Source organism: Crocodylus porosus, unplaced genomic scaffold, assembly GCF_001723895.1.
Source record: "Crocodylus porosus isolate Cpor-Errol unplaced genomic scaffold, CroPor_comp1, whole genome shotgun sequence".
Taxonomy (NCBI): domain Eukaryota; kingdom Metazoa; phylum Chordata; order Crocodylia; family Crocodylidae; genus Crocodylus; species Crocodylus porosus.
This window is the reverse complement of record NW_017728913.1, coordinates 7,224,896-7,233,839: the sequence shown is the minus strand read 5'-3', so window position 1 is coordinate 7,233,839 and position 8,944 is coordinate 7,224,896.

The following is an 8,944-nucleotide window of genomic DNA, read 5'->3' as shown; positions in this document are numbered from 1 at the left end:
GCCTCCACCCTATCCTAGAAAGACTGTGTACGGATGAAAAGTTAGTTTCATTCCTTTGTCCATTCAATCCTTGACTCTCTCCAGAGACTTCCACCATTCCAGTTATTTTGTGCCTACTGGAAAAGAAACAGAATTTCTTCTCATGTTCATTTTAACTTGTAAACCCCCCTAGCCTTCCCAGTCTTCTGATTTTCCTTTCCAGCCTTCTCTGCATTTTCCTTTTCCTACCTTACCATACCCTGTTTTTCTTCCTCTTTTCCACTCAGCTGTGTCTTCCCCCCACCCCCACATTCAAACCACCATCTTCCCGTTCTTTCATTCAGCACAACTAAATTCTCCTCTTCTCTCTCTTGTCACCCCAGTTTCCTTTGCAATCTCTATGGAAGTTCATTACTCTTCTCTCCTTAAACAACCACACTTCAGCGCTTTATTCCTTTTTCTCTAAACATTCAGTTTCTCATAATTAAAAATATTCTAGTTACTTCTCTAATCCATACTGTTTTACAACCCTCCTTTCTCTTCCTGGATGGCCATCTTTCACAATCCAGTTCTTCTCTTACTGGAATAGTCTTTCCTGCACTTGGCTTCAAAGAGAGACAGAGAGATGCCTTTTGCAATCTCTTCATTTAGAATAAATAATATACAACAATTCTGTGAACCTCTAGTTTATTTTACTGGGTCCAGTTTTGTTAAAAAAAATAGAGTCAAGATAAGAGAAGACCTCCCCTCTCCCCCCATCCCCTGCCTCTGATAGCAAATCCTGTGCAGTCTAAACTGTATGATTAAGAGCAATTTAACAGCCACTAACAAATATATATTCATTTTCTTTATGCCAGGATGATTTGACTTGCTGTTTTACAAAAACATTTTGTGCTATATAGTGAAGTAATTACGGTGAATTGCCCTAACAGTACAAGAAAGGTGGGGATACTGTATGGTAGATGTAGGACCCTTATACCTCTATAAATAAGTTGTTATTTATGAAACATAGAGGTGAAAGGAATCTGAGAACAATAAATAAGTGTACTGCCAATACTACAGAAAGCTTATGAGCTCTGAGTGGGGGCTGCTCACTTGAGCTCACTGGTAGTGGAAACAGTTTGGTTCTAGCTGCCCCGCTGATAAGCTAAAACTGTCATCTCCTATGTTAATGTAATCAAAGATGTGATCATGATCTTTTCAACCCCTATGGAAAAAATAGTGCGGCAAATAAGCAGCTGCCAATTGCCCCTGTACCAGCTGAAGAAAATAATAATACTCAGAACATGTTGCTAATCCAAACTGATGACAAGAGTGTGTGAAATTAAGAGACCTTTACTCCAAAAAGATCTTCAATGGCTGGAGGCAGCAAATGTAGGAAATGTACTGTAGGCTGTAATAATTGCTGTCTGCCCTGGGAAATGGCATCAAGGCCAGAGCAGTCATGGCTCCATGCAAGCACATCCTCTAATTATTGAAAAACCTGTGTAGAGTCTCAATGTTAATCAGTCTCTCAGAGACTTCAGCTTTATGTGGTTAGTGCAGATTTATGGCATTTTTCTTTTCTTGTTATTAAAACTGATATTTCACAAAGAAGAAACTATCTCCAGACAACTGTTAAAATGCAAAGTTTCAGTCATAAAAGAAGACTGCAGGATTATTCTGAGAATATTCCATAGAGAATCCAAACAAGGAGGATAAGAAACAACACATCAAAGACAGACGGGGAAAAAAATAAAAAAGAGGGGACTTTAAAATATTAACAAAAGACTCAACAGTTGGCCTATAGATTCAAGAGGTTATAGTGTAATTAATTAAGTGCTTGTTACAATTATGGAAATAAACACTGCATGCACAAACGCAACACGAATTATACATAATTATAAAAAGGCAAACCAAATGGCAGGGTTTGCCTGAGCACATGGCTGGAGATATTTGCATTGTTTTATGGTGTCATAAGAAAATTAATTGAATAATGTGGTCAAATTGTGTCACCTTTATCCATGTTGGGTAATATGTTACTGTACATCTAGTCCCACTTTGAGGTGATAAGTACTATTTAGGTGACATAACTTTGCCCCATAATGAAAGAAAAAGCACTTTTAAATCTTACCTATGGTAAAAGCTGTCAAACAATGCATTTAGTAAAAGGTCTTATTGGCTGACTGGGATATCCCTCGTGCACTCTAGACAGCATAATTTAGTGTAGCCATTTAGTTCCCACACAGCCTTCTCCTCTCCTGCTGGAACATGCTATGCCAGCTCTACCTGACAAAATGGCAAATACCTCTGCAAACAGTAGAGTCCTAGAAATTTCCTGGTGTGAGATACTGAATCTGAATTCACAACAGATAGTTGTATATCACTGACTGGATTTGATAAGGATTTAAGGAGGGAAGTAGATGGGCATTCCTGTCATGCACATCTGGTGGTAAGCAACCTGAAAAACCTGCCCCAACAGTGCTCTAAAAATGGCTATGGGAACTTGGATGATCTTGTCTGTAGGATTATTTGACTGGTGTAAAACAGGGATGTCAAACATACAGCCTATGGGCCAGATCTGTCTCTTGGAGCTGTTCTGTCTGGCTTGCTGGCATACTGGCAAGCTACAGGGTGTTGGGTGTATGGCTAGGGGACATTGCCTGGTGCAGAATTCAGGGGCCTGCACCCAGCTATGGCCATTGGCAGCAGAAAAAAGAGTGGGTTGTGTCCATACAGCTCTTGCTTGTATGCTGCCATGATTTGGTCCCATGCTGTCAGACCCCCATTATGGTTGCTTGGGCCTTCTGCCACAGTTGTGGCTGCTGGCTCTAAGGATCTGGCTTTGGAGGAGTCCTGAGGTCCAGCTTTGGCCTGGGGACAGGCATGAGTTTGACACTCCTGGTCTACAGGTTTTTATTTGCTACTCCTGCTATTTCTTATGGCATGAAGTATTTGCCCAGAAAAAAGTAACATCAGGTATAATCTCTCTGGGAAATACAGGCATATAAGAGCTGCCCTAATGGAAAATAACTGATGACAGACCCTATGTCATATCAGAGGTGCCATCTTTACTCCATCAAGAATGTGATTTAACAACACAGACTGACACTTGATTGGCCTCAGGAAGCTGAATAGATGTAACTAGACTTTACAGAAAATAATCTGAATAACTGAACCTGCAAAGACCAGAAATTAAAACTTCAGATATTTTTTTAGAACGCGCAAGTCAATACCTCTCACAACCCTTCCATAAAGCCAAAGGCTCTTCTGTTGAAAAAGAATGACCAAGGTGATTATACGGACAGGAAAATTCTGTGTGAGCAAGAAGTGTTGCACAACATAAAACAAAATGTTGTAATCTAGATTTAAAGACATTTCAGGATACTGTTTTGAACTAAATTATGGTGCATAAACCAGACTCAGGTTGTAAAGAAGCAGCTTAGATAAGGTTTAGCAGTCGTTCAGTTTTAATGCCAATGTTTAGGGTCTGATATATATTGAAGATGCCAAAAAGCTAGTAAACTGATCAAGGAATTCCGAAGTAAAACAATGAAATTCTCACAAAAACACATTTCTAAACAATTATTTTTTTGTGTAAATAGGCTTTGAGCTGATGTAGGAGGAACACCATCCAAGCGTTTGAAGTGCTGGTGAAGATTCCAACTAACTATAGTGGGACCAGGATTTTATTTTGAAAATTGCTTTAAAAAAATCCATCCTTCCATGGAGTAAGCTATGCACTTTTAACTGACTAATAGTTGCAATGATTGCTGTAACATCAAATAAAAGTAATAGTGGTGGAATATAAGAGACTGCTACCATGATTGTTGGATGGTCAAAAGAAAGCCTATGTTTATTAATCACAAAATATAATGTAGAAGTTCATCAAACAGCAAAAAATGATTTCTATAATTTGCTACTTGATAGATTGCATGGAGGAGTTGAGATCCATATATTATCTCCATTCAGTATGGCTCAGACTTATGAATTCTAGTGTGCTTTTATTAACTGCATGCACCTCTTTGTGTCTTATGACCATCTTTTAATATATATCTTTTAACATATGTCTATATATATGTCTTTTACTCCTTGTACTAAGCCAACAGAGAAGTTGTATCTATTTACTTCTGTCTAAATGGGTCAGTCACTGTGACTATCAGAATATATTGTGAACAGATCTTGCCTGAAAAAGCAAAGGGAGTACATTCAGGAACAATAGAGTTTGTAGAACTGGAATTACCCCAGGAACAGGACAAAGAACTGGATGCTAGTGGCAGAATTTAAAAATGGAGAGTCTGTTTCAGAGGTGAAACTGAGGCAAGCAGAGAGCAACAGAGGAACATTCTTTTGTAGGTTCCTTTTACCTGAGTCTCAAGTCAAGAAAGAAGCAAGTTATCTGCAGAGAAGAGGAAGAGAGACTCCATGATTTGGAGGGAAAAGCTATACATGATTTGGAGGAAAATGCTGCATGCAAACTTGGATAATTCTCTGACCTAATCCCAATGAATACCAATGCCAATAAAGGAAAATGTAATCTGCTAAGTGTAGGGAAGGAAAAAATTGCACAAGAATAGGAGAAAATTGATATGACATTAGCCTTGTCAAGAAAGATCTGGTGGTTACGGTGGTTCACAAACTCAACATTATTCAGCAACGTGATGTTGCAAATAGAGCAAGTGCTGTTGTATGCTGCATTAATGGAAGCACTGTTTGCAAGACATTAAAGGAGATAATACCATTCTACTCACACCTGGTTAGTATTTAGCTAGAGAATTATGTCTAGTGTGTTAAGGCAACGTGTGTTAAGAAGAATGTAGTGAAAATGTGCAGGATCCAGAGGCAAATGCCAAAAAATAATCTGTATGTGTCTATGCATGAAATTTTATCTGACTCCTACTTCACACTGACAAAGGGATTTGTCTCTTTAAAAGTATGAGTCTGTATATGTATCTTAGAGGAACACTTAAGTAAAGGCCTACTGCATCTGCACCACTCCTTCTCTTTCTACAGCACCAGGCCTGTTTTTAAAGTTTCATTGCCAGCTGCTCTGTTTAATCCTCACCCTCCAAAAGGAGGCTATGAAGAATAGGTAGGTCACAGTTAAAGGCAATGCTTAACTGGACCACAGTCCCTCTGTGGTGAGAGAAGACAATGCAATAAATGATAGCTTTTTACTACCCCAATTTTAACTATGCCAGCTTTGAATCTTGCCTACTGTAGATGATGAAGATTATCTGCCAGGTTGTGTTGGACAGGGAAGGACTACAGTACAGAGTTGGTGGTTGGTTCTTTCTGTACTCCCTACATCCATTGAAAATAGGTCAGACCTCCTGCCTCCTTTTGCATAGTAATGGAGATGAAAATCAGGCCAGTGTTATCACTGGCTTGCATAGCACAATTCTGCTGGATGCTCTGTATTCTGGTAGGATTTCCTCTGAATTCTTTAGCTTCAGCTGTTCAGCTGTTTTTATTTTTGCATTATCTGGTAATTTAGACGCAGTTATTGTAGGTTCTTCAGCTTGTCTTAGATATTCTGTATAATCCCCAGAGATTTGTATCCTGATTTATACTACTTCTCTTGTTTTTATCAGTTGTCATCTATTGTGCCTGGATATTTTACTCTCGGGTGCTTCAATTATATATGAATGTGATGTATTTCACAGTAGCTAGTTTCCATTTGCTGTCTAAATATCTTTGTACATGAATGGAGTAACCTATATTTAACTTCAGAGAAACTTGTGCAAATCTCTTGTATTTCAGCTCTTCGGTTTTGTCTACTTCCTTTTATTGGAAGATTGATTTCTAGCTGGTTCTTCCTATGCATTCCAAAACTAAGAGTTTTCTCTAAAAATCAGGCAGGGAAGGAGTCATAAAGTGTGTCCCTGAGTCTGAAGGTTTCTGGGATCATCTGTGTGAATATCCATTACCCCCATGTTGACTCAGTACCTCCCAGAGTACAACAGAGTTTCTCAGAGGAATTATTCTTATATAATAAAGGGCTTAGTCCATCTGTCTGTCTGTTTATAATGCTCTTGGAGCACTCTGACTGACTAGTGAAACAACCAATCAGAGTGCAGAGCACTGCCATGACAGCAGGGACAGAGGGACAGAGTGGGGACATCTGATCTAGAAGATAAAATCCTTATTCAGACACTAGCCAATTGTCCGTCAAGAATCGGCCCGTCATGGCAGCACTCTGCTGTCTCTGAGGAGCAGGGCTGGGGGTGTGGGAGGCCAGTGGCACTGGAGGTAGTGGCAGTGGCAGCACAGGGTGTTGGAGGAGGGGGACGGAGGAGATGGCAGGGCAAGCTCCCTCCACCCCGCTCCCGGGAGGCGACAGCCTGGGGTGGTGGGTGGTGGCAATCTGCCCCTGCTGCTCCCCCCACCCTCCGGCATTCTTGATGGGCAATTCACTAGTGTCTGAATAACAATTTTATCTTTTAGCACAGAGGAAGCAGTGTAGCAATGTTGATACCATTATTCATCAGAAACGCAATGAAGAATGGTGTTGTTCCAAAAGAACAAGAACTGAGGAGGTTCTTCAAAAGACCAGTCCTAAAAATCTAGAACAATAAAGATCTTTAGATGTGGCAATAGTGAGCATCACTCCAGCTAATTTTTATGTCCCCAAATCCCGAAGTGGAATTCACAAACCTGCATTAACTACCCAAGTTCCCTTTACAGTATCATGTGCCAAGAGATGGGGATCACAACACCTGGCACACTGAGTAAAGGAGGATGCCAGGAGTTAAAGCTGAAGAGAGGCTTGAGCCTGAAATCCTGTTCTTTTTCTGACGTGGGCACCAATATAAAATTCAGAGCCTAAAACCCATTCCTGGACTTAGGTGTCCTTTGGGTTCAGAAGACTGTTCATTCTTTTTTCTTTTAGAAGACAACTCATGAACTCAGTTGCTGTATCAATCCGTCATGTAATACCCTCAAAATTAGATCACATGTCCCAAAGTAACTCTTTTATGCAAGTGGCACAAGCAGTCCATTGGAACAGCAACCAGAACTTTGGTGTCCCCTCTCCTAGATGAAGGGCTGGGTAATGCGCTAGAGTCAGACTTTCTCTTGTATGGTTTCTGTCTCTCTCTCTCTCTGGCCCCATGAAGGTCTTGATTCCCCAGTCGCACAGATTCAACAAGAATGGTGAAGAGTGTTTCTATCCAGTTTAGACAGGTCAGGGTGTCATCCTTGAAAATGAGAGATATGGGTTTGAGCTCTATCGGGCTGAATCAAGAAAAGAACCTATTTCTGGTTGAGTAGTCTAGCCTCCAGGCTATTACATAATACCTTGTTTTTCTCCTCCCCTGGGCATCTTTCTGAGTGAGACTGGCCATAATTGCTGTGCTTTGTGCTCAGCTCTGCTCTTAATGTATGTTAGAGGTGCTGGATAGATCAGATGCCTCAAGGAATTTAGGAGTAAACAGGCCCTGGGACTTTCAGCTCTGCCAAGATGGAAGCACTTTTGTTTCTGAGCATGACTAGAATTTCAGCTATGTTTGTAGCTTTCCCAGTGAAAATTTAGGTAACTAAGCAATAGGTGGAGTTTGTGTGGATCAGTCACTTAGATGCCAAATTCTAAGCTGCACTTTGGGTGCTTCAGTATTTTTATAGATTTGGACTCAAAAAGCTAAACCAAAACACTTAGAACAGGGGTTATCAATCAAGGGTATGCGTACCCCTGAGGGTACTTGGGAAGGCTCCAGGGGATGTGCAGAAGCAGCAGCACGTCCAGTTTCACTGGCAGCACTTCTGGCTTTGCCGTGGGAGACACCCCCTCTCCCCTACTCATTGATTGGCCACTGGGGACTCTGCTTCTTGACTGGCCGCCGGGGGTACACCGGCCAAAAAAAGGTTAAAAACTCCTGACTTAGAGTATTTTTCAAAGCTTCAAGTGCCTAAAGCATTGGGCAGCATGCATTTTTTGTGACTAACACATGCTCGTATGTGACATGTGACCACTTCATTGTTCCCTGAAATATTATAAGTTAGTTTTTACAAAGTGCTAGACCTATTTTTAGGCAGCGTTGGCTGGAAAAAAGTGAAATTTTGATAATTCTTCTGAGAGTGTGGTTTGTTTATTTGAGAAAAGCTCCATCTGCTCTGTTTTTTAAAGCCTAGATATTGTTATTTGCATACAGTATGCTGCAGGCCTGATTGTTCAGAGGTCCTCAGCTCCCCTCTTGAAATGAATGGGACCTGTTTGCTCAGTACCTTGGCAAATTAGATGATAGATACTTGGAAAGTACTAGGGCACAGTCACCGCTCCAAAGAGTACATTACCCAGAGAGACTAGGAACTGATGAAGATGATGATAGAATCAAACAAAAAGCAATGAGGCTAAGTGGTGACATCTTTCATATGCCTCACTAATTTTATGATTTTTTTACTTATTTTTATTCACTATGTGCAGAAACATGTTTCCATATTTGCTGTACAGATACTCTTTAAATAAACATTAAAGGGAAATGCAAGTAAATCTCATGCCCTGTTTATGTCTCTCTTCCTTCATCCATTTTACAGTATTTTCAGGTTGTGAACTGATATGAAAAATCATTCTGAGGTTGGACTTTGAGACTTAAAGACTCCTGAGCCATTAGCAGTGTTTATAGACCAGGAGTACCAGAAGTACCAATCTTCCAGTACTGAAGGGTTTTTTCCCCTCATTGAATATAGTTTCAGTTTCATAGTTAGTAGGGTTGGAAGGGACCTGAGCAGATCATCAAGTCCGACCCCCAGCCGTGGCAGGAAAGAGTACTGGGGTCAAACGACCCCAGCAAGGTGATGGTCAAGCCTTGTCTTAAAGACCCCCAGGGTAGGAGCCACCACCACTTTGCTTGGAAGTTGGTTCCAGATCCTAGCCGCCCTGACAGTGAAGTAGCGCCTCCTGATGTCAAATCTGAATCTATCCTCTGCCAGCTTGTGACTGTTATTTCTAGTCACTCCTGGTAGTGCTCAGGGGAACAGGGACTCCCCC